The sequence below is a fragment of the Onychomys torridus genome, chromosome 13, assembly GCF_903995425.1.
Source record: "Onychomys torridus chromosome 13, mOncTor1.1, whole genome shotgun sequence".
In the NCBI taxonomy this organism is placed as follows: domain Eukaryota; kingdom Metazoa; phylum Chordata; class Mammalia; order Rodentia; family Cricetidae; genus Onychomys; species Onychomys torridus.
Window position 1 is genome coordinate 75,214,564 of NC_050455.1, and position 26,370 is coordinate 75,240,933.

Consider the following 26,370-nt stretch of genomic DNA (forward strand, 5'->3'; position numbering starts at 1 on the left):
AACAGCTGTGGGACTGGCGGGTGAGAGAGATTTGTCCTGACTGTGGATCAGGCAGGACTGGAGAAAACTCCAGCTACAATAACTCTTTCCCCCTTTTAGTTATTAAGTCAAGTGGTTATGAGTGACACAGATGTGAGTGACACAGGCACAGTTAGAGTTATGGCAAGGTCAGCAGACCATCTGCAGACCGTCCTGTGGAACACAGTCAGAAGCTCACATCTCAAGAGTGGATTTAAGGCCATGTTGACACCTGTACCTCAAGACAAGGAAGTGCTGCAAGCCATTCTCCGGACCCAGTACCCAAGGACCCCATGGTCACAGTTACAGACTGATAGGTACCTGAGATGTCAGGATGTCTCTGCCCATGACTGTGATTGCCAGGGCCTGCACTTTACAGTTCATTCTTTTAATCAAGTATGTCTGACCATCATACACCATATGACATCCCATTAAAAGCCTACCTTGGATCCACTGAGATCATTAATTAGATACATGAAAGTCTCATTTGAATATATTGCAGTAGATAACTGGAGTTCTTGGTAATTGTATGTACTTAGTGCCAATCACATGTGATTGATATTTATCCTTCGATCAATTGATGTAGAAACTGTAGGTGTAAACCTCATCCTTGCCCTTTTGTACTAAGTACATTCACATTAGTCATTTGTTGTCCCACCATTAAATGTTAAATTTTTACACATTGCTTAGGAATTAACAGGAGCAGGGTCTTTTTGTCAAATAATTTTCCAGTAACAAATAATTTGATATGCCATATCTTATGTGATCTTTACTTTGTTATTGTAAGATATGTGGATCTTTATAATAATTAAATGTTGTTTCAAAGTATACCTGATATTTTCCAAATATAATTTGTTTCACAAATGTCAGATTGTATAACATTCATTTATCTATTTAGAGACAGGGTCTCATTGTGTGGCCTTGGCTGGTATAGAACCTACTATGTCAACTAGACTGGCCTTGAATTTACAGAGATCTGCCTGCCTTTGCTTCTCAAGTGCTTAGATTAAAGGTGTGTGATACCACGTTTGAGAAGGCAGTGTAACATCTGATAGAAATCTGTAAACAAAGCAGAAAAATAGCAGAACTCTGGGAGTCTAATAGGATCTGTCCTTCTTGTGTCAGTGCTAAATAGTAAATATTAAATGTACTATCCAAGAACCAAACAGTGGTGGTCACTTGAAGATTCTTAAATCTAGAATTATATTCATTCACACCACGTCTGAGCTTGTTCTGTTTCCTTGAGTGTACCCAAGGATTAGCATGTGTTTACCCAACTTTTCATGGCATCAATAGAGCCATGCTTACATTGCACCATTGTTATAAACACTAATATCTGAGGCTTACATCATACTGATCTTTACAATCAAATTTTCTAAAGTATATATATATATATATGCCTAAAGGGTTTTCAGGTCTGATGCTGTATATTGTTATTTTGGGTTTCAAAGATTGCATTCTATTTTCAAAGTGTATTAGATTTTAATAATAAGTGTATACTGTAGACCCTACCAGATCATGTGCTCAGTCAAGTCAGCATTTGTATCACAGGATCAAAGATAATTAATATTTATTGTCTTTCATAACAAAATGGGCAGTTTAACAATAGAAAAATATGTTAAGATTTTTCTCATATGAACTTTACCTGAAAAATAATAAGTATTAAATTCTCCAGTCTCTACTATTTCCACTTACCTTTGTAAGTAGAATAGAGTTGGTTCACACCAATCAGTGACAAATCTAGATAATTCTCATTTCGTGTTTAATAAACAGTTAAGCAAAAGGGTAAAAAGTAACTTATTTTTAAGCATTTTTAAATTCTTGTTTCTAGCCAGAAGAACTTCATCTCGGGGCCTACCAGGAATAGTTCTGTCATGAGAATATAGTTGTGTTTTAATTTTCAGGAGTTAAACTTTATGCATAATACTTCAGAGTAAGCTACAATGAACTACAAGGATATTCAGTGACAGCCAGCATTAGATTCGACAGATTAGAGTGAATGAGCAATGACACTGGTGGAGAATTAAATTCCAGTTGATAAAATTTACCCAGCAGGTATATTAAAATTCTCCAGAAACTGACATAAGAATAATGCCTGTATATGGGGAAGAGACATAAATCAAAAAAAAAAAAAAAAAAAAACCAACAAGCTTAAGTCAATTGTAAATTTGAATTTTTAAGATTCTGCTGGAACCTTAGTGGATAATTCAATGTTGAAAATATGGCAATGAACATTTACAGAGAAGACACAGAAAGTGAAGAATAGCAGTAAATTCCTCTGACCCACAGGGAAGAAAGAAGAAAATTTGCTGCAACAAATGTGCAGTAATTATCAAGTCTGGAAGAGGATATTATTCTTATCTGATTCACTAAGGTCAGTTTCAATCAGTGCCAGGCATTAACCACATATGGTTACACCTGAAAGCAGGTCAGCCTTGTTGTTTCCTGCCTGATTAAAATATACCTTCCTGCAAGGACACTAGGTAATACAGAAGGTAAAAAATGTAAAATAGCTTCAGGAAGTCCCTGAAACTGACCAGATTCAGTAGGCCCTTCCTTCCTGTATTAAGCAATAAAGGTAGCTGAGAGTTCCTGTTATACAAGACAAGCTGCAAAAGAGACTCTCCAAGCTACAAAGACATTTCTGAAACTAGACCAGCTTCCTGGAAGAAGTAGAAACCAACAAAGCTGCCTGGAGGAGGTTTAGACCAACTGAGTCACATGGAAAGGACACTTTCTAAATGGTTGAGTTGCCTGGAGACTATGCAGTGTGCTCCAGGCTGACACCTTGTGTGAGTTGCCACAAATGCTGGCATGGGCTTTGGTGATGCTGTCTTTGAGTCATTTTTGCTCCTGTAAGTAATTCTCACCTGTCTTTCTATGAGTAACCCCACTGGTTTGTAAGTTAGACTTTGGTGGTATCTGTACTTTTTTTCCTGATGGGCTTCCTGTATGAGTAGATATGTGTGTTTTGCATCTCTCCTTTAAAAAAAAAAAAGGAAAAAAAAAGACAACTATGCAACAACCACTGAGTTCAACAAAAGGATTTCCTGGGAGAACAAGATCTGAAGAAGTACAATGAGGTGGTGGAAATCTAATGGTACAGTATTAAATACACAAGCTCTATTTAAAATTTCCAAATATAGTATCCTTGTGAGACGGGTGCTTGGGCTCCCTCCTATATGGGCACCAAGCTCTGCTAATGTTCAAAGCACTCATATAAAATGATGCTGAACTTTTCATAGAACACTTACATAGCCTCACAAGTTATATTTCACGTAATCTAGAATATTTATAATTTATGATGCTGTGTAATTGCTTCATATTAGTGATTTTCATAGAATAAGTTCCAATTATTATTTAAATAATATTTTTCTTAATTATGCCAGTGTTTGTTTTAGATAAAACTTTTAAAAATTATTTATGTCATTTATTACTGTTTAACATGTAAAGAAGAAGTGTATATAGTTTTAAGCAAGCATTTTATCTTTATTTCTCAGAATCCACAAATATTAAATAGATGTGTGCAATGGGCAAATTGTATATAGTGATTCAACTTATGACATCCCTTGTTAGTCAACTTTATTGTTTTCCCATCTTCATTATTTCATGAATATAGTTGTTTATTTGACCAATGTAGTATATTGAAGATTAAACAGTAATAGAATGTATGTAACTTTTGGAGTCCTAACAAATTGGGGAAAAGTTTACAAAACTTTTATATTGTGTTGAGAATCATCCCACTGCCTTTATAACATGTATAAAGTTAAGATTCTTAGAGGCACTATATTCAATATCTTTGAATTATATTTTCTTTTATACCATTTCTGCAACTTATATTTGCTTATTATAATTCAGCAAGTTGTGTGGTGGTCATGTATTCATGATACCAAATATTAGAGAAAAATATGAAACAAAATAATCAGTTTCATTAAGTGATTTTATAGCAGATATTAAATTGGAAAATTGCTGAATACATAGACTAAATCTAGGTTAAAACATATAACAAGAAAAACAGAGTAAGCAGCATTCTATACAAAATCCACAAACAGTGAAATAACACCATGTTTCCTAAAACACATGAAATCAGAGCTTCCATGTGTTGTCAAAAATTTTCCAAATATTGTAAAACTGTAAAGATATTCAGTGAGTTTATTGAATTCACACCTAAGAAACCTTAAGAAAACAAGTCATTCACAGTTCAGCCATATTATGCACAATCTCTTAAATTAAAGCAGCCCTAAATGTTAAGATACACCAAAAGTAATGAAGTTACTGTAGGCAGCACAATTGTTGTGGGGAAAATGAGTGAGCTGATAGGAAAACTGCAGCTTCAAAACTCCAATAAAATATGTCAACATAGAACTCCATGCACATAAATAATATCTGTCAAAATAAGATCAACTGATGACTTTTCCAGTCACAGAAAGGCAGATAGATTCAGCATCAGCAACACATACTTAAAATTATTAAAGGTATTACTTCATGCAGGAGCCAGAATCCAAGCAGCTCTAGGAAAACTCAAAGAAAAGGCACTTAACACACAAGCTACATGGGCACATGAAGGAGCACTGTAAACATCATGTATTACCAGTGAAGAGAAATTAAAGCTTTCTACAAAAACACTGTAAGCATTAGTATAATTATAAATAAAGATTATCCATTTTTCTGTTAGATAATAATATAATACCAATAATGAAACATGTAAAAATTACTGAATCTTTGAAGAAATACATTCTGTTTACTGTAGTTCTACAGATTGTATGTGTAGTGGTATTTATAAAATTATATATGTTTGTAATTTGTTAATAGAAACCACACACAAATATACAATAGTTTTTCATAGCCAAAGTGTAGACATACATTGAAATTATCTGTTGTGTTTGTATAGTTTACAATTTAGTAGTCTAGAAAACACAGAGGCCCTGCTTATTAAATTTAAAAGGTAAAAACAGACAGAAAATAAAGCACTTTTGGAGTTTAAGTGAGCACTAAATGAATTGTGCATTTCACAGGAAAAAAAATGTGTAATGGCTTAAAAAAGATGATAGAATTTGAAGACTGTGAAATTTTGATGGCAAAAGTGTATAAAGAGCATCTTTAGAAAGTGAGAGATCATTTAGAACAGTGAAGTATATGTGACAGAAATGCTTTAAAGGAAGAGCCAACAGCTGGGTGATGAACCTGTAGAAGAATGTTCATTATAAGGCACTATCAGAAAATTGGTGTCCATTTTGTGAATGACCTTAACTTTCAGAGAAAAGAAAAGTCACATTTTCTTCAGTAGGCAAAAAGGAATCTGTCATTTAAGTACCTTGTAAGTATCAGTATGTTCTTTTGTGTCTCCTGCAAAAATCAGTCCCAAGACGAGGGTTCATGTGCAGGTAGAATGTTTGACAGGAAGGAACAATGAAGGAGAAGGAGGAAGAGGAGCCATACTTAGGAGGAAGAAGAGCTATACTTAGGAAGAAGTGGAGCCATACTTTTGCTCACATGGCAGCCAAGGGCAACTACTCATTTCACACTGTTCTCGAGAAGAGGCCCACAGTGGGTCCAAAGAATGTGTTGATGACTAATGTAAGAACAGGACACGCAGAGGCTGACGCTGTGACACCACTGTGTGACTGTCTTATCTGACCCCCAGATCCTCACTACATTTGGTTGTACACAGAGCACAAGTCACAGTGGAGAGGCTTCCCTGAAACAAAAGTGTGGATCACATTTTGCAGTTAGAATGAAATAGCTTTGTTTCTTGGAAATCCCAAGGGATCATAATCCCAACTATAACTGAACACAGATAGGTTTACAGTGTTGACTACTGCATTTCTCTAAGAACTACAGTGAGTTTGTGGAGTCAATGTATACTGTTTCATATAATCTCAATTTGGATCAATCCTCAAAAAAAAGTTATGAATCTTTAAAAGTGCTGAACTGTTAGTTTTTGCTTAATTTTAAAGGTTGTAATTCAACACTTGAATGTTGAAGGGAAACTAGTAAAACCAAAACAATAATATTTCCAGGAAAGAATCTGGTACACTAGCAATGATAGTATTCAGTAAGCATTTGGTGATATGAGGCCTTTAAAATCATTTCTAGGTGTGTTGTTAGTATCCTAAATACACTGCTATCTCATTACTCCCAAGTTAGTTTAGCTTCTTTTTAGTGAAATGGTTTCCTTTCTAGTAACTAGAAACTTACAGCCTTATATAAGTCCAGTGCTTTATTTATAACTAATATACATACGTGCACATTATTAATGGCTAGAACAATGAGTATAATTATCAGTTTTTCTATAAAGAGCAATAGATGAATAGTCTGGTATAAGAACCCATGACAAGGACTGAAGATATGACCCAATCATTAACAGCAGCATTCCTTCAAAGTTCCCAAATCCAGTTCTTAGCATCAATACTTACTATTTCAAAATCATTTGTAACTTTGACTTTAGGGGCTCTGATATTTTCTTCTGGTCTGTAGCTGGAAGGTTTCCTGTGTCCTGCCTGTCTGCAGCCACTCAGACCCAAATAAACACAAAGAGGCTTATACTAATTATAACTGCATACCCATTAGCTCAGGCTTATTACTGACTAGCTCTTATACTTAAATTAACCAATAATTCTTATTAATGTTTAGCCACATGGCTTGGTACTTTTCCTCAGTTCTGCCTTGTCATCTTGCTTCAACAAATGAAACACTAAAAGCTAAGCATGGAGGAACATGGTCTCCCTCTCTTAGTCTTTTATGACAGGGGCAATGTTGCTTGCATGTGTTCATCCTCCTGAGAACTTTTGTTAATAGTCTATATCGTTTTCAGTGACAATTTCCTGGTGAGTGTTCATACCCAGCAAAGTGCCACTTTCCATAAAATAAGTGAACTGTGAGGATTACAGGAATAAATCAGCCTAAAGCATCATCAAGAAAGGTAATGGTTCATCTTACTAAGGTGTTAATTTTAGACATCCTTAATTTTGGTTTAGCATCACAACCATAGCATATGCAGTCATTTATACACTTACAGTATTAAAAATATGGGATAATTCATGTGGCTAATAGGATAATTAATATCTCATAACAAATGTAATTTTCTATGATGGCTTTTATTACAAATTATCTTTGAGGAGTTGAGAGTATATCCCATTTATTTGAATGCATTATTGTGAGATTTACTAACATATTTCCTGAATAAAATGGACTGAAAACAAATGATAACACAAAGGATGATACAAAGTTGAGCACCTTTTCTATTTAGTAAGGATAACTCATGACTTCTTCTGAAAATAAATTCTATGCATGAAACATAAACATGACAAAGTGGATGGAGTAGTTCAGTAGATATTATATTGAATTTTGTTTTTATGTCTTCATTCAATAGAGTAAAACAATGAACCAGAACAATCTTAGTGAACTTTTACAAAAATGTCAACCATATGCATCAGCACACAGTTTATTTAAACCTGTGTTTCCTGAACTCACCTAGAGAAATGATGGTTTCTAAGTTCTCAGACTTTCCTTCAAATCTAGCTCTACCTCCCAAGGACAGCTTGACCTAATCATCTCTCCCTTCCACATGACGATGTTGTTGCGTTTTGAAAAATTAATCTAGGTTCCCTATAGCCCACTATACACTACATGCTCCTGCCAGGATTATCATTTTTTAATCCACCATCAGTATTATCTACATATTTCAGAACAAATCCACCTGAAGCCTCCTTCGTTTTGTGATCCTTATTACTGTTACAAAAATGTAGAAGAATGGCATGAATACCGGAGAGTACTCTAGACTAGAGTTCCACTTCTATTACAGATAAGACTGGGAAACTTCTGAAACTCAGTGTTTTAGTAAGAAATATATGTATACATAATAAATAAATAAATAAATAAATAAATAAATAAATAAATAAATAATGATATAAAATAAATACCATTTATTTGCACTGAAGTTGTGATACTGAGGAAATCATGGTCCCTTCTTGGGGTTCTCAGTTTCATCAACACAACGTTTTAAGATGACACTAAAGTGGGAACTTGAAGACAATTTTATCAGAGTTAAAAATGGGGCAGGTAAATGTCAAATCTCAGGATCTACTTGGAGAAGAACTGAGAAGAGAAAGAGCCATGATATTTCAATAATTTCAGTATGATGGCTAACCTTGTGATATACAAGCTAATGTATGTTAGGAAGAGGATTTTTAGACACTGGAGCCTTTTACATTAAGAAAAGGGTATTTACAAAAGAAGTAGGAAAATAAAAGGAAAACCTACTTGTTTTCAATTCAGAAAAGTGAACTGACAGGAAGCTGCATGACTGCTGTACTGAAACCACAGGGCTAGTGGCCAAGAAATGTGGGAACATTAGCTCTTCTACTATTACTGTTTAATTAATAAATGTATCACCGAGAATACAAACAAAAACAACAACACAGTAACTGAAATTAACACGTATTTTAATAATAACTTTAAATATCAGTGACCTCAATTCTCCAATCAAAAGAAACAGGCTGACTGAATGGATCAAGAAACAAAGCCCATCTGTTTTCTATCTATAAGAAACACAGCTTATCTTTAGAGATAGGCACCACACGCATTGACAAAGGTACTCCATTCAAATGTGACAAAGAAACAAGCAGGCATCTCTGTCTTTGTATCTGACAAAATAGATTACAAAGTTAAAGTAATAGAAGACATAAAGAGAGTCAATTCATTCCAATCAAGGAAACACTTAGTCAAAAAGACATTGCTAGCCTAAACATATATACACATCCAGTTTTATAAAAAAAAAAAAAAAACACACCAGTGTACTTAATGACACAGATTAACATTGGTCCATTAATAACAATGGACTTAAGTATCCCACATTTTTGTGTAGACATGTGATCTTGATTGAAAATAGAGAAAGGTCAAAACTAATCGATACCTTACATCAAATGGAATTTACAGATACATAGAGAATATTCTACCTAAACACCAAAGAACAGGCATATAACATGAAAGCTGTTCTAAAATAGATCATATAATGGAATGCAAAACAAATCTTTGCAAATTCAAAAAGACTGAAATAAATCCTTGTATCTTATGTCTTCATGTGTAAAAATAGGTAAAAGCTATAGCAAATGAATGTCTAGTAAATGCAAAAATTCATGAAGACTACTACTCATTACTGAATAATAAATGGTTCAATAAATAAATCATGAATGAAATGAATTCCTAGAACTAAATGAAAAATGAAAACACAACACAATGAAACCCCTGGAACACATTGAAAGCAGTATTAAAAGGAAAAATATTACAGCTCTAAGTGGCTACCTTTAAAATTAGAGAGAGCACAAATACATGGCCTACAGAAGCCACTTAAGAATTTGGAAAAGTAAAATAACAAATCAAATCCAAATTCACTTGGTGGCAACAACAACAACAAAAAAAAAAAAACATCAGAGTGGAAATCAATGAAATAGAAAAGAAGAAGAAGATAGAACAAATCACAAAGTCTATGAGACAGTTCTTTGAGCAAATAACAAAATTGACAGATCTTTGGCCCAACTAACCCAAAGAAAGAAAAAGGGGACCCAAATTAACATAATCATAAAGGTACATGGATATACATTGTGACAAGCATCAATGAAATTAAAAAAATACTATAAGGAAATATGTGATAACCTATACCCTATTAAGCTAGAAATCCTAAGGGAAATGGATAAATTTCTATATTCAACCAAAACAACAAAATGAACCAAGAATAAGTCAACAGCTTAAACAGACTCAGGACTAATGAGGAGACTGAGATAACAATAAAAATCTTCCAGCTAAATAAAGTCCAGGACTAAGTGGACTCGGAGAAAAATTCTACCAGACTTTTAAAGATCTACAGTCAACCCCACTTAAACTACTCTAAAACGGAAAACTCCAAACTCCTACCAATCCAGAAAAAGACAAACAAAACTCCCATCAAAGTCCATAAAAGTCCTATAAAGACTCCTATCAAAACAGATAAAAACAAAACAAAAAATAAAACTATACGGCAATGTACACAGTGGACATAGACCAAAAAATGCTCAATAAACACTTGCCAATAGAATACAGACATACCTCATGAAGATTATTTACAATAGCCAACTTGGCTTTATCATTGGAATGCATGAATATTTCAACATAAGAAATCAATAAATGTAATAAAGCACAAAAATGGACTTAAAGATTTACTTCATCATCTCAATAGACACAGAAAAACAAACTTTAACAAAATCCTAAGTGCCTTCATGATATCAGTCCTAGAGAATATAGGCCAGTGGCTAACAGGGAACATATCTCAACACAATAAAAACTCCTTATGGAAAAATCTACAGTCAACTTCATCCTAAACGGGGAAAGCTTAAAGCAATACCATTGAAGTCAGGAATGACCCACTCATTTTCAATATCCTGCTCAAGGTACTAGATAGAACAATAAGGAAAGAGGAAAAAAATTAAAGGCATACAAATGGGGAACGAAGTCAAATTATTCCTGTTTGCAGATGTCTTGATAATACATCTTAGCAGTCCCAAAACTTCTACCACAAAAGTTCAAGAGATCATAAACAAATTCAGAAATGTGGCAGGATACAGAATCAATTGCACAAATAGATTGTCTATACCTCAACAACAAACATATGCAGAAGAAGCTCATGGACAAGCTCCCATTCCTAATAACCACAAAGAGAATAAGATATCTGTGAATAAATCTAACCAAGTAACTGTTGGACATCTACAATGAAACTTTAAACTTCTAAAGAAAGAGACGAAAGACACTAGAAAAGTGAAAGACACTTCGCGTTCACAGATTGATAGAATTGATAGTATGTATGAGTACTGTTTGTGAAATATTTATCATTATTGAATTTCACACATGTATAGATGTTTTGATTGATTCAGCCCCCATTAACCATCCCGATTCATCTCAGACTCTTCCCGCCACTTTTTCCTCTGAACTTCAGGCATTCTTCTTTTTTTCAATATGCTGAATTGATTTGGAATTTCCAGTACATGAATGCATGTAAGATCATCCACTGGCCACAGTCATTCTAGCAGGGACCACATTGTTAAAGAAAACTGAATCTCACGCACCTAGTGACCATCCATTACCAATAGTTCCTCATCTAGGAGTGGAAATCCATATGCCTCTTCCCCTCCCATCCTGGATATTTTACAGGCTTTATTTTATAAGCTTTTAATTCTTCTTTTTATTTTATTTTTTAAAATGATTTTTTTCTTCTTTTTTTAGGCTTTTCGAGACAGGATTTCCCTGTGTAGCTTTGTGCCTTTTCCTGGAACTCACTTGGTAGTCCAGGCTGGCCTCGAACTCACAGAGATCTGCCTATCTGTGTGGCTCTGCCTCCTGAGTGCTGGGATTAAATGTGTGCACCACCCGGCAGCTTATAATTCTTTATTACTATTTTTATACAATGTAAATCTGTAAGATGGAATGCATGTCTTCTGAATCATTGACTACAAATGCAAACAGAGAAATTCATCTCATGATTTATCAGTTGAATGGATTTTACTTAATCTGCTATCACAAATCACTACAATTAGTAGCAGTGTCACATTCCAAATACCATATATATATATATATATATATATATATATATATATATATATATATGTATATATACACATATATGTATACATACACACACACACACATACACACACACACACATATATTTCCAAATACTTCGTAATTTCAAAAATGTGGCTGTCATCCATGAGTTGGGAATATCTTTTCAGAGATACACAAAGTAACAATATTTTAATGATAAATTGATAAGGGACTTATTCTTAAGATAATTTTTAACAATCAGCCAATTCATGACACATAAAAGCCATCATGATTTTGAAATAATTGGAACGGTGTCTTTGCCCAAATTCAGCGAATTCCTCCAATATATTCTAAAACACTTGGACACCAATCTTCTAGTCTTTGATAGATCTTGATAAATGTGCCTGACTTGGCTATTACTGACCAAAACTGCTCAATTAAAACAAAAGTTTATGATAAACTTTATGATCTTGTTATTTTCATTATATAGTGTATGAATATTTCTGAAAATATTATTAACAAGCATAGAGATCCCTATACTGAACTTTTCCATCTCAAACGGCTCATAGTAGCCATTGTATTTGTACTTTATTACATGGCAGAATATCCTGTCAAATGTAAAAGGATAATGTAACAGCTATAATCCATTGTTTAGCAGGGTATATTTCTTAGTAGACATTATCACTTTCAAAATGCATATGCCCAGGGTTATCATGTCATTTTATATAATATATACATAATGTATATGTGCATACAATATATATGTAATGCATGTATATATATCCAAGGAGTTACAAAATACAAGTTTTCTCATATAAGTAAGATGACTTGCACAGTTGTCTCTTTTGTCACAAACTTGGCAAATTATTACTTTTAATATCACATTAGACACTGTTCTAAAGTGCTTGAGGTATTATTGAGAACATACCTGGACACACCACACACACACATACACACACACACACACACACACACACACACACACACACACACGTATCTGAATACATTTTCATTTTAAAATCTTAGTGTAAGTAAAATACTTAAAAATTAAAAGTAAATTATCTATTGCATTGAAAATGATAAGTTAGAGTACTTTCTTAGCATAATATACTTGGATATTAATTTTCCTTTTTTAATGTATATAAGTGCTTATATACATGGTTGTATGTGCATGTTATTTATTCCCTGTTGCCTCAGAGGCCAGTAGATTGTATTGGATTACCTGGAAATTGGTGATTGTCAGCTACCACATGGGTGCCCAGAACTGTACCTTAGTTCTGTGCAAGAACAGCAATCTCTCTAGCTCACTGAACCATATCTCCAGCTGTATATGTTTCCTTTATCATCAGATACAGTATGTAGAAATTAAAGTACAGGAAATTATAAATGTCCAAAATTGGAAGGAATTATACTTTAGATGTCTATTAAATATTATTATTATTATTATTATTATTAATTATTTATTACTATTACTATTATTATTATTATTATTATGTTTTTCATGGAAAGGTATTTTTATGTACCCTTGGCTATCCTAGAGCTAATTCTGTAGACCAGGTTGCCTTGGAACTCAGAGATCTACCTGCCTCTGCCTCCCATATGCTGGGACTAAAGGCATGTGACACTGACTGGTAACTTTCTTTATTTATATAGATAAAAATCCTTTGTATAGTTCTAGTATCCTTAATGCTCTAACAAACATAATCTTTCCTTGTAAAGCTACCTTCAAGTTTTGCTTCTTGTTTACACTCCATTTCTGAAAAAACAAAAACAAAACAAAACAAAACAAACCTACTTACTATCTTTGCCTAAATTAACAAACAAGGATGGCTTATCCCAGTGCAAACCCTACAATATAACCAACAGATCTAAACACATGGGTTTTTTTTTTTTTTTTTTTACTAAATCCAGGAACTGAAACAAATGAAGAGAGATATTCCCAGGGAGCTTGTTCCATGTTACTTTTCTACCACAGCATTAGTTATTTCACAAGCTGAGAAAACATGTTGACAGCTAACTCTACCTAGAGCACTGTACAAGTCAGAAGACAATTATTTGTGATATGAGAATGAGAATCAGAGATTATATTTCATAAAAGTTGGTTTTGAATGTGGGTGTAAGATTATTTGTTAAAGCAAAAATTGAATTACGTAATTGTATTCTGCCATGTAGGGAGACCACAGTTATATAATAGCCTTTAAGAGATGTACTGTTGAGTTATCCAATACCAAATGGTAAGCCCTGAAAATATACATACATTATTCAGACATCATGTTATATTTAAGAATACATATGTATATACGTACACATATGTGCCTTTAACAACAATCAATGAAAACAACAGCTATGAATTTGAAAGATATCAAGGAGGGGTTATTGGAAGATTTTGAGGGAGGAAATGCATGGGACAAATAAGTTCAAAAAATAAAACAAAGACTCATACTGTTTGTATCTTAGAAATCAGTTTGTATTTATATTATAAACCAGTTAGATGATATTTAATTGCTCTGAGAATTTTTAACTTTTTTTTCTTTTTTCTAGTATAAGAAAGTGTTACTTGCTTGTGACTAATGTATCAGTTTCCTAAATCTTCCATATAAAATGCAGTAAATCTAACAACGTTGAACAATGCAAACTTGTCAGATGACTCATCCCTAACAGGCTTGAGGGCCAGCTGACCAAAACAAGTTAAAAAAGATACTTCCTGAGAGCCAACCTGGGCTTGCCTAAGGGTCTTAGCTCCAGCAGCTGAAACATGATCTGGAGATGTCCTTGACCAATGAGAGACAACCATGTCACACCAGCTGATGCATATTCATCAGACCTTTCCCCAGGGTGGGGTGGAGGATATATAAGGCTTACCTCTAATAAACTGAGCTTGTTTTTGTTGTTGTTGTTGTTTTTCCCCCCACATTCTCCCAAAGTGTATGTGGTTCGACTGTGCCTACTTGGCCTCTTCCCACAAAGGGAGTGTTTGATGCAGACACTCTGGAGGACATTTTCTCCTGATCTTCTGGTGGCTGTGCATGTCCTTGGCCTATGGGGTTGTGGTTCCAGTCTCTAGCTCCTCATACTTCCTCGTATATGATCTTCTATCCTTTATTCTCACTTTCGTGAAAAAAGATCTGGCGGTGAATTTAGGCCTTCTCTGAAAGTTTCTTATTCAATACATAGAGGATAACAACCTATAGTTCTGGAGACTAAAGTGTGGACATCTTTTGCGGGAAAACTATTTGTAAGTGCTACTTAAGACATAAAAATATAAGCAAGTATGTTTAAAGGTAACTGGAGAACGTTAGTTACAATGTTCTCAGTTCTTGGGATACAGGAAGGTTATAAATGTGCATTAATTTAAGATACTGCTACTTTGCTTTTCCTGTTTTCAGCTGTAGGTATTTTCTAGTTGAGTCTCCAAGGTCTTTTATAAAAGAATAATATCATCTGATAATAAGGATACTTTTATTTCTCCAGGTCTTCATGGCTGATATATTGTGCACCCCAATATAAACTTATCTGGGGGTCAGAGAACAGAATAGACACAATATTAAACATAGAGGTTAGGCAGTGGTAGCACATGCCTTTAATTCTCGCATTTCCAGAGGCAGAAATCTGCCTGGCCACACTGGAAACAGCCAGGCATGGTGACACACGCCTTTAATCCCAGGAAGTGATGACAGAAAGCAGAAAGGTATATAAGGTATTAAAACCAGGAACTAGAGTCTGGTTAAGCTTTTAGGCTTTCAGCAACAGTTCTGCTGAGATCCATTTGGATGAGGACTCAGAGGTTTCCAGTTTGAGGAGCCAGGATCAGCTGAGAAGTTAGTGAGGTGAGGTTAGTTGCAGCTTTTTCTGTTTCTCTGATCTTTCAGTATTCACCCCAATACCTGGCTCCAGGTTTGATTTTATTAAAAAGACCTTTTAAGATTCGTTTATAGGTCTTCTTTGTATATTCTTTATCTCTATATCTTCTTTAACTGCACTAGCAGATTTCATGTGCTACATGCACTGATGATGGACATCCTCGTTTTGTTCCTTATTTTAGTGGAATTTTTTCAAGTCCCCTCCATTAATCAGTGTGTCATTCATAAGCATACTGCATATTGTTTTCGCTATGTTGATAGAGGCCGCATGTGTCTCCAATCTCCGGGCCCTTCGTCCTGAGGGATATGAGCAATGAGAGAGATGCTGAGAAAGAAAGCACAAAAGCTATCCTACTCACAATAACCACAAATAAAAGAGAAAACAAAATCTTAGAACCAGAGTATAACTGACCTGCACAATGAAAACTTTAATACACTAAAGAAGATACCAAAAGATAAAAAGAATTCTCATGCTCACATATTAGTAAGATTTATACTGTAGAAATGACCATCATAACAAAAGCAATCTATAGATTCATTACAATCCCCATCAGAATTCTAATCAAATTTTCACTAAATTTTTTTAAATCACAAACTTAATATAGAAACAAAAATTAACTAAGATTAACAACATAATTCCAATCAATATAAACACTGCAGCAAGTATCATCTTCACACAGTCAAGCCACATTCCAGAGCCACAATATAAGAAGAAACATGGTGCTGACTTTAAAACACACCATTGTTCAGTGGACTGGAATTTAGGACCCACATATGCCTGGTTCCTTGAGCCATCTGATTTTTGACAAAGAAGCCAATAAGACAGCTGTGAGTAGAAGAAAGAAAGAAAATCCTTACTTGTCACTTTGCATAAAACAACTTCAAATTTATGAAGTATCTCAATGTAAGACCTATTTCCCTGAGGTTTTTGGAAGAGAAAATCAATAAAACTCTTTCGTGTATAGGCACAGCAAAGGGATTTCTGAATAGAACTCTAATAGCACTAGCATTAAGGCCAATAATTGATAAATGAGAACTTATGAAACTAAAAAGCTTCTGTATAGCAAGGGCACCATCACTCAAGTGAAAAGGAAGCCTACAGAATATAAAAATATCTATATCAGCTTTACATCTGACAGAATGTATCCATAATACAAACATATACAAAATCTCCAAAAAAGCCAAACAACAAAACACCTCAAGTGAACAAAATATTTAAAAATTGGTGCATAGAACTAAACAAATTTCTCAAAAAGAAAAAAATAGGAATTGTTAATAAATGGTTTTTTGTTGTTGTTGTTAAATGTTGTTGTTGTTGTTCACCATCCTTAACCGTAAGGAAAAATTGAATTAAAACTGTTTTGAAACTCTATTTTACACAAATTAAATGGCCATGTTAACAACAACAATAACAAATGCTGGTATAGATGTGGAGAAACTTATTCACTTTTGGTGAGAGTGCTAAATGGGGAAGCCTCTGTGAAAAGCAGTGTGAAATTTAATCAAAACATTAAAGATATGATCTTATGATCCATCTGTATCACTTAGGGATAGTACCAAATTATACCAAGTCTTACTATACAGATACTTGTTCATGGGTGTTCATTTTGGTTTTGCCCACTATATGTAGAATATGTAAATAGCCTAGCAATTCACTAGTTTATGAATGAAAAATGGAAACATTATTCAGCTATGAAGAAAATGAAATTCATATATAAATTGATGGAGCAGAAATTGTCACTTACAGTTATAAAATTCAACCACAGAAAATGCTGCATGTTCTTTACCATATACGAATTTTAGCTTTGAATCTTCAAACACACACACACACACACACACACACACACACACACACACACACACTTACACTTTATATTAACAGAGTAGTTTTAAATGGAGTTACCCCATAATGGGATGATTAAATTTAAATGAGATATTTTATTAGAGTATTTACAGAAGTGTGCAAACTAGTAAAGGGCGTGTGGGTGGATTAGAAGGAAGCACTAAGCACTTGAAGAGAGAGAGGGGGATAATAATGTAGGAGGTGTTAAATGATGTGTAGGATGGAAAGGAACAGTAGACGGAGAGTATAAAAGGATATCTAATACCAATGTTCTTCGAAACTGCCAAACTGAAACATGCTACTGTAGAAGCTCCTTAAATGGCACACACATATGTATACATGTACACACACACACACACACTCGCCACACATACACACACACACACTGCACACACCAAGTTTAAATGGAATATATATATAATTTTCATAAATGTATATATACATACATATAAAAACACAGACATAAGTATACATGTATATATACGTATACATGTATATATATATACATGTATACACACACACATATATATGTATACTTATGTCTGTGTTTTTTTATGTATGTATATATACATTTATGAAAATTATATATATATATATATATATATATATTCCATTGAAACTGTGTGTGTGTTGTGTGTGTATGTTGTGAGTGTGCGTGTTGTGAGTGTGTGTGTGTGTGTGTGTGTGTGTGTGTGTGTGTATGTGGTTTAAATCAATTTGCCCTACAATCTGGTATCAATGCCTCTCAGAGACACCATAAGCTATCAAATTCAAAGCCTAGTCTAGGTATAGGTTTCATATAGACCTCTCCCTAAACACAGACAGTTGGCATTACTCTTGTGTATATCCCCAGAACTTGGTGGTAAGGTCCCATTGTTTAAGAAGAATACAAACTCAAGTCACAAAACCTGGAGGAATCGAGCTGTATTCTTCTAAATGAACACAGTACTAAACTACCTCTAAGTCTAATTAATAGCCACAGAACAGTGTTTTTCTTGACACTTATCAGAGAAATACATTTTTGCTATAGATGAGAATTAGTATTGAGACACACAACTTGAAAACATAGAGAGAACTGTAGACTTTGGATGGGACTGTACACGGGACATAATTTATCTGTTTTTCTCGAGGTTCAGGATTCATTACAGAAGAGGGGATGGAAAGATCATGAGAGCCAGAACTAGTAGATGTCTGAGTTGAAACAATATTTCAGGAACATGACAGGGATGTTGCACAAACTAAAAGATGATATGACTGCATGGATATGACCTGCATAAGTGATAGCTCTTCTCAGTTCCCAGATTCTCAGCATGCATGAAGGAGGCTCCTGAAACCCTACCCTTCACTGAAGTCATACTCCCATTTGGCGACTACTGAAGGAAGCAGGGTTTTTTGTTTGTTTGTTTGTTTTGTTTTGTTTTGCCTTCAGAGATTTAACCTCTAGATCAGTGGTTCTCAACCTTTCTAATTCAGTGACACTTTTATACAGTTCTTCATCTTATGGTGACCCCTAGCCATAAGGTTAGTTTTGTTAGTACCCTATAACTATAATTTTGCTACTGTTATGAACAATAATGTAAATATCTGTAAATAATCTCAGGTGACCACTGTGAAAGAGTCATTTGACACCTAAAGAGATCATGATCCACAGGTAGAGAAACTCTGTTCTAGAGACTCCCAATGACCAAGTGGAATTTTCTACATACATTCACATGCAAGTATCACTAAGTGGACTAAGTGGGTTTACATAAGGGTACATGATTTTAGGAGGGAACAGTGGTGGAGGAGTGTGGAGAAATTGGAGGGAGAAGGCAAAAGGGATGAATGTGATAAAAAACAGATTATATACATGTGTGAAATTTTCAAAAAATAAATACATAAATTAACTTAAAAATATTTTCCAGATTCCACAGCTTTAAGGAAAGTTTACATGAAATTAGAAATAAACAGATTTACCAAACAATCACATTAGGTTCCTGGAACTAACATGGCATCTTTACAATCTTTTTAGTATCAACTGATTAATTAATTGATTGGTGTGTGTGTGTGTGTGTGTGTGTGTGTGTGTGTGTGTGTGATGTATGTATGTATGTTTGAATTTGGAGGCTAAAGGAGGGGACTGGGTATCCTCCTCTATCTCTATCTCTATATCTATCTATCTATCTATCATCTATCTATCTATCTATCTATCTATATATATATATATATATATCCTGTTCTCTCTGAATCTTGAACTGATCTTTTCTCCTCCTCCCCCTCCTCCTCTTCTTCTTCGTTTTCTTTTTGCTCTTCCCCCTCCTTTTCCTCCTCCTACCTCTATACCGAAAACCAGCTATATAGACAAATTTTTGAATAGTCTTATTAAATAAGAAACATAGAGCCAAATACAGGGGTGTAAGCCATAGAGATCAGAGCAATAGCTCTGTGCCTTTATTGCCTTCCTGTTCTGTCTTCTCATTGGCTCTTAACCCAGCCACTTCACTTTCTCATCACTGCCTGTCTATACAGACCTCCAGGTCTCTATGGTTCATATTGGGATTAAAGGCGTGTGGCACCAAGTTTGGCTGTGTCCTTGAACACACAAAGAATCTGCCTGCCATGTGATCAGATTAAGAGTGTGTGCTACCACTGCCTGACTTCTGTTTATGGCTGGCTATGACCTCTGATCTCCAGGCAAACTTTACTAACATACAAATAAAATATCACATTTCAGCTCAAATAAAATATCACCACACAGTAAGCAACAACAATCCTTTTGTCTCATCCCCTCTTAGTGCTAGGGTTAAAAGTATGTGCGACCATGCCTAGTTTGTCATGTGAGTACTGTCTTCAAACTCAGCTCCTTATGATTGTGCACCAAGCTCTCTATATTCATGAGACTTGCTTCCAGCTCAGTATCTTTATAACTTCATAAAATCACAATTGTTTCACCTTATGGTACATTCTTGTACCAGTGAAGTCTTATTTATATCGATTTACTCAGGGTTTTGCCCATATCTCGCAGACACTACTTTGATTGAAAATTTTTATTAATGAAAAGTGAGTTTTAAAGAAAAACTCAGCGAGTTTGTCACAAGGTGATTCTCTTAATACTTTTATAGCAGAATGCCCACCTACTATATCTAATCCACAGTAAATATGCTCCTATGCAGTTGGGGCCACTTCTGAGTCCTGAATTTTAGTCTTCCTCTAAACACCTACATTAGGGTAAATGAAAACAAGACTTGCCAATTCTGATCTCTCAACATTGGAGATAATTCATTATTCAATTGTCTTAAAATGTCAGAAGCAAATGCCTCAGGAGTCGATTTGCATATGTCTGAATCCTCTACACAATTTTTCTAAAGTTCAGTGATAGTTGGCATTGTCAGGAAATACAGTGAGAGGGTCATAATTGTGCAATGGCTTATTATCCAAATTTAGAAAAATTCTAGATAGTTTTTTTGACAATATTTCCCATTAATATACACCAGTCAGTGCATGGTAATCACTAAAATAGAGCAAACTCAGAAAACAAGAGCTGGGTGTGGTGGCTGGTGCCTCATCTTAGTACCTGGGAAGTAGAAGCAGGAAAGGCTCAAGTTTTAGATATTATACATGAAAGCCTTCCTGAGACACATACATACACACATGCACACGCACACATGCACACACACACACACACACACACACATACACACACACAGAATTTGTATAAACAGAATATTCAAAATGACAGTAAATACCCACAGTGTTGGCAAATAATGATGGAAAACAATACCTCCTCATTTTAACAACAAAACAGTTTTAAATAATAAGTGATGTGTGGAGCTAAAAGACACAATTGCTTAATCTGTACTTAAAGGCTAGGTATTGTAAATTTATCCCCAAGTATCTTCTTCAAGGAAATGGGAAATTCTGACAAAACAACCTCGAGGAATCTGGAAAGCATCACAGGGTTCTAAATACTTACAGCACCCTCTTTGGATCAATTCTGAAAGTCCTAGCACATGGTGGACAGTGTGCCATCTCTGGACAGGTGGGCCTATGCTGTATGTAAAGCAGCTGAGGAAGCATTAGGGTCAAGCCCGTAAGAGACTCCACCATGGTCTGTTCTCCAGCTTCTGCTTCCAGGTTCCTGCTTGAGCTCCTGCACTGACTCCTTTCAGGGATGGAGAGTGACCTGAGTATTGTAAGAAGAAATAAACTCTTTCCTCCCCAAGTTGCTTTTGGTAATGATGTTCATTGTGATGACAAGAATGGAAGCCAAACTAAGACAGGAGTTAATAAAAGCATTATTTGTTCCCTAAACCCGGCCAGAAACATTCTATAGCATGAATGGCACTCTAATAGATTTTTAAATTTCATGCATTTGTCCAAAAGTAAGTTAGTACTGTGGAGTGTCTAGGAAATGAATGCTTTCTTTATCAGAAAGCACATAGTGGCTGTTTATGTAGAGCAAAGTGCTTGCTTGCTTTTTGACCCAGAAGAAAAAGTAAGGTAGAAAGTAATGTAAAGAGGAAATTTTTCATAAATACTTAGAACTTAAAGTACAAAAGAACCCTCTTAGTCACTTGGGTGAGAGTCAGCACATGTCTGCTCCAGTTCTTGATTTCAAAGAAAACACTGAGCAAAGAGCTATTTCCTCTTCCCACTTCTCTTCATGTCTTACTCCTTTTCCACACCCCACAGAGAACCTTTTTTTTGGGATAGAACTTCTGACTTCAGGGCTCGGGACTTCAGGAAGCAAGGAAGACACCCAAGAGTGAGTAGTTTTTATGTTTTTTTGGTTTGGTTTTGGGTTTGGTTTTTTTCGTTGTTTTGTTTGTTTGTTTGTTTGTTTTCAAGACATGGTTTCTCTGTGAAATAGTCCTGGCTGTACTGGAACTCACTTTGTAGGCCAGGCTGGCCTCAAACTCACAGGGATCTGCCTGTCTCTGCCTCCTGAGTGCTGGGATCAAAGGCATGTGCCACCACCCCTGGCCTTGGTTTGTTTTTACTGATAGATTAGATTAGGAACTCATCTGCAAATTCCATGCCTTTTAATTGGACATGGACCAATGCCCAGTCCAACTTCCTTCCTGCAAGCCTCCTCTGCTATGCTCCTCAGAGTGTTGATTCACAAGACTTCTCATGAAAAGTGTACTCAATGAAATTTAGCGAGGGTTCCAGATTATGTAATTATTCATCTCCCTGTGAGTGGCCTGCATTGCAGGCAGCTCCCAGGGACAGGGTATATATAGCCTTTCCTGTGCAATTCTTAGGGCAGCAAAAGTGTTCCTAGAGGCTACATCTTGCCCATTCCAGTCACAAAGGAAAGAACATAATTTCTGTTCTTTTAAATAAAGTTGAGAGCATTATTTTTAATATTTCAGAGTACTGAAGATACATTGCTTTTGAGTAATTGATGCTTCTTAATACTCTGTGATAACTGATATCTGTGTATCTTAAGGTATAATGTAGTAGAACATGTTTTTACAATTTAGGATTTAACTTTCCTGACACCTCTGCATTAAAGCTTAAATTATCAGTGGGATTGCAAGTTCGATTTGTATTATTTATCACTCTGGATTTGAATTAAGCGGATTAACTAGCACTTTCTCACTTATATTCATGGTTTGTTTCACATATAACATCATAGAATTTTTTTTCACTTTATTAATTTTGACCATTTTCCTTAATAACCTCTGGAGCATAAAATGTATGGACTCAGAACCTACTTTGTCATAAAATTATCAGTCTAACTTGAGTAACTATTTTAACATTTGAGTCTATATTTCCTTCATGTGAAATAGAAAAGCTGATATGCCTAGCTCATTTGGAGTCTATGAATTTTAGATACACTATCTTAAAGTCCCAGAGTTACGCACTTTGTGGGGTATCATCATAAAAAGTTCATGAATAAAACAGCAGGTTGGCAGCTGGTTGTCCATAATATCTTGATATTTAGCTGCCTTCTGCACATGTCTTCCTAGGAGACTCTCTGAATTCTGCTGGCTGTGTTAGGGTCTTGTATCCCATCTCCACATTTAACTCAACCCTTGATAGGAACTCTGGTAACGTGGTGGTTCAGGAGCTTAAGAAATTGTAGCCCTTGCTTACTCTACTCTAGCCTAGTCTTTCCTCTATTCTAGATTTCATCTAGATACTCCCTTAAAAATAATAACAACAATAATAATAATGATGACAATGTTAATATAATTAAAACAATTACTGTTCACTTTTGATACATGGCAAAGTGAAAAAGGGATGAGGTGCCCAGGTGAGGTGGTATTGAAGATGCAAACACCACATATTCACATTAAATTTAACACACTGTGCACATATGGGTAAAGGGCTTAGAAACATACACACCATAATGACGCCTTAAAACTTGCTATCAAATGTGATCATTACAATATTTATGCTTTTCTGTCACCAATTCTTATAACTCAAGCACTCAAATAAGCTACCCCTCTTCTCAGCTCACTAATGCAATAGTATAAAATTCCACTTCTTTATAGTTTTGTTGATTATAAGGTTGAGATGCCTGGGTTGATTTTTTTTTTTAAATATCTGGCATCCTTTTACATAAACTTTGGGACATAGAACTCACAATCAGAAATATTTAGTAAATAAGTTGCTGTCTTTAAATAAATACCTGTCTTTAATTGCAGTGACAGATATTGGGATGAAATATTGTATTGAGAAAATACATAATTATAATAACTATATAACAATAAATGTGAGGTCTTTGTTATTGAATATCAACATTAAATGTATCTGCAGTGTTAAGAAAGATTAAAAGAGTATGCCTTATGTGTTTGGGTGGGAAATGAAAGTCTGAGGGACACAGTGACAGTTGCTTAAAGACATTGATGTATATCCAGCTCACAGCTCTGCATTTGCTTTCCTTCCTATAGGAACATGGTTTCAGCCTCTGCTCTTTTTTTTTTTTTTTTATTGGAAGAATCTTCTTAAAATGTATTTCTTATACTGGTATATATAACTTCACAATCACATCACACAAATACCTAGTGTTCTGTGATCCTATCACCCACATATTCTGCTATCCTTCCATGTCTTTCCCCTCTGCCTCCTATTAGAGGCTTCTGTACCCTTAAGAATTTAACTTCTACTTCCATGTTATTGCTCACAGACCCAGCCTCTCAAAAGTACTGGCCCCTCAGCCACAGCCATAATAACCAGGGTAGATGGAAACAAGTAAAAGTTCAGGATTTTACCCTCTATATAAAAAAATGCAGTTATAATTTATTCTTCTGATTAATCCTTTTATTTGCAGTGGTCAAGTCCAATATTTATTCAGTAAAAATATTAAGCATCATGAGATTCATAGGACCTTCACTAAATAAACATAATTTGCAAAAATACATTCATTATTAGACCTGTCACCAACGGGAAAGTGGCCTTGTAAAAAAAAGGGAGATTTGAATGAAGAATTCAGGGGTAGATGTGCTTCTGCTGGTGCATTTTCACATCCCCAGTAGCACAGATCCATAGGTCGTTCTCTTCATCAGTAGAAATTCTAAAAGTAAGCCTTTCTAGAAGTCAAATCTTAATGTCATTTTAAAAAAACTGGAAGATTCATTCATTCACCTACAAATTTCATGGTGTCATTGTTTTTCACCACTGAGTAATACTCCATTGTGTAAATGTACCACATTTTCCTTATCCGTTCTTTGGTTGAGGGGCATCTAGGTTGTTACCAGGTTCTGGCTATTATGAATAATGTTGCCATGAACATAATTGAGCAAGTGTCCTTGTGGTATGATTGAGCATCTTTCAGGTATATGCCCAAGAGTAGTATTGCTGGGTCTTGAGGTATATTGATTACCAATTTTCTGAGATACGGCCATTCTGATTCCCAGAGTAGCTGTAAATGTTTGTACTCCCACCAGCAGTGGAAGAGAGTTCCCCTTACTCCATATTGTCCCCAGCATAAGCTATCATCAGTGTTTTTGATCTTAGCCATTCTGACAGATGTAAGATGGTTTCTCAGTGTCATTTTAATTTGCTTTCCCCTGATGAATAAGGATGTTGAGCAATTCCTTAAACATCTTTTCACCATTTGAAATTCTTCTGTTGAGAACTTTCTATTTAGCTTTGCACTCCATTTTTAAATTGGATTCTTTGGTATTTTGATGTCTAGTTTCTTGAATTATTTATATATTTTGGAGATCAGCCACTTTGTCCTCTGTCAGGTTCAGTGTAGCTGGACTTATGTTGTGGTCTTTGATCCACTTGGGCTTGAGTTTTGTGGATGGCGATAGATATGGATCTATTTCCATTATTTTACATGTAGACATTTAGTTATGCCTTCACCATTTGTTTAAAATGCTTTCTTTTTTCCATTGTGTATTTTTGGCTTCTTTGTCAAAAATCAGGTGTTCCTAGGTGTGCTGATTAATGTCATGGCCTTTGATTTGATTCCATTGATCCATGTGACTGTTTTTAATGTCAATACACAGCTGTTTTAATTACTATAGCTCTATAGTAGATCTTGAGTTCAGCGATGGTGATGCCACCAGAAGTTTCTTTATTGTACAGGAATTTTTTTGGATATCCTGGGTTTTTAGTTTTTCTATATGAAGTTGAGTATTGTTCTTTTAAGGTTGGTGAAGAATTATGTTGGGATTTTGATGGGAATTGCATTGAATCTGTAGATTGCTTTTGTTAAGATTGCCATTTTTTGCTAAGTTGACGCTACCTACCCAAGAGCATGGGACATCTTTTTATTTTCTGATTTTTTTTTCTTTTTTTTCTTTAAAGGCATGTCATGAACTTTGTAGTCATATGGATGGAACTAGAAAGAATCATCCTGAGTGAGGTAACCCAGACCCAAAAAGACAAACATGATATATACTCATTCTTAAATGGATATTAGATGCAAAGCAAAGGATAACCAGGCTATAGTCCACAACTCCAGAGAAGCTAGTTTAAAAAGTAGGATTCTAAGAGGGACACACATGGAGGGTCCTAGGAAGGGAAAATAGTTAAGATCTCTGGGGTAAACTGTGAGTGGAGGGTAGAAGAGAAGGGATGGGGGATAGGAACAGGAAGGACTGAGATGGCCAAGTGGAGGGAGAGGTGGAGAAGGAG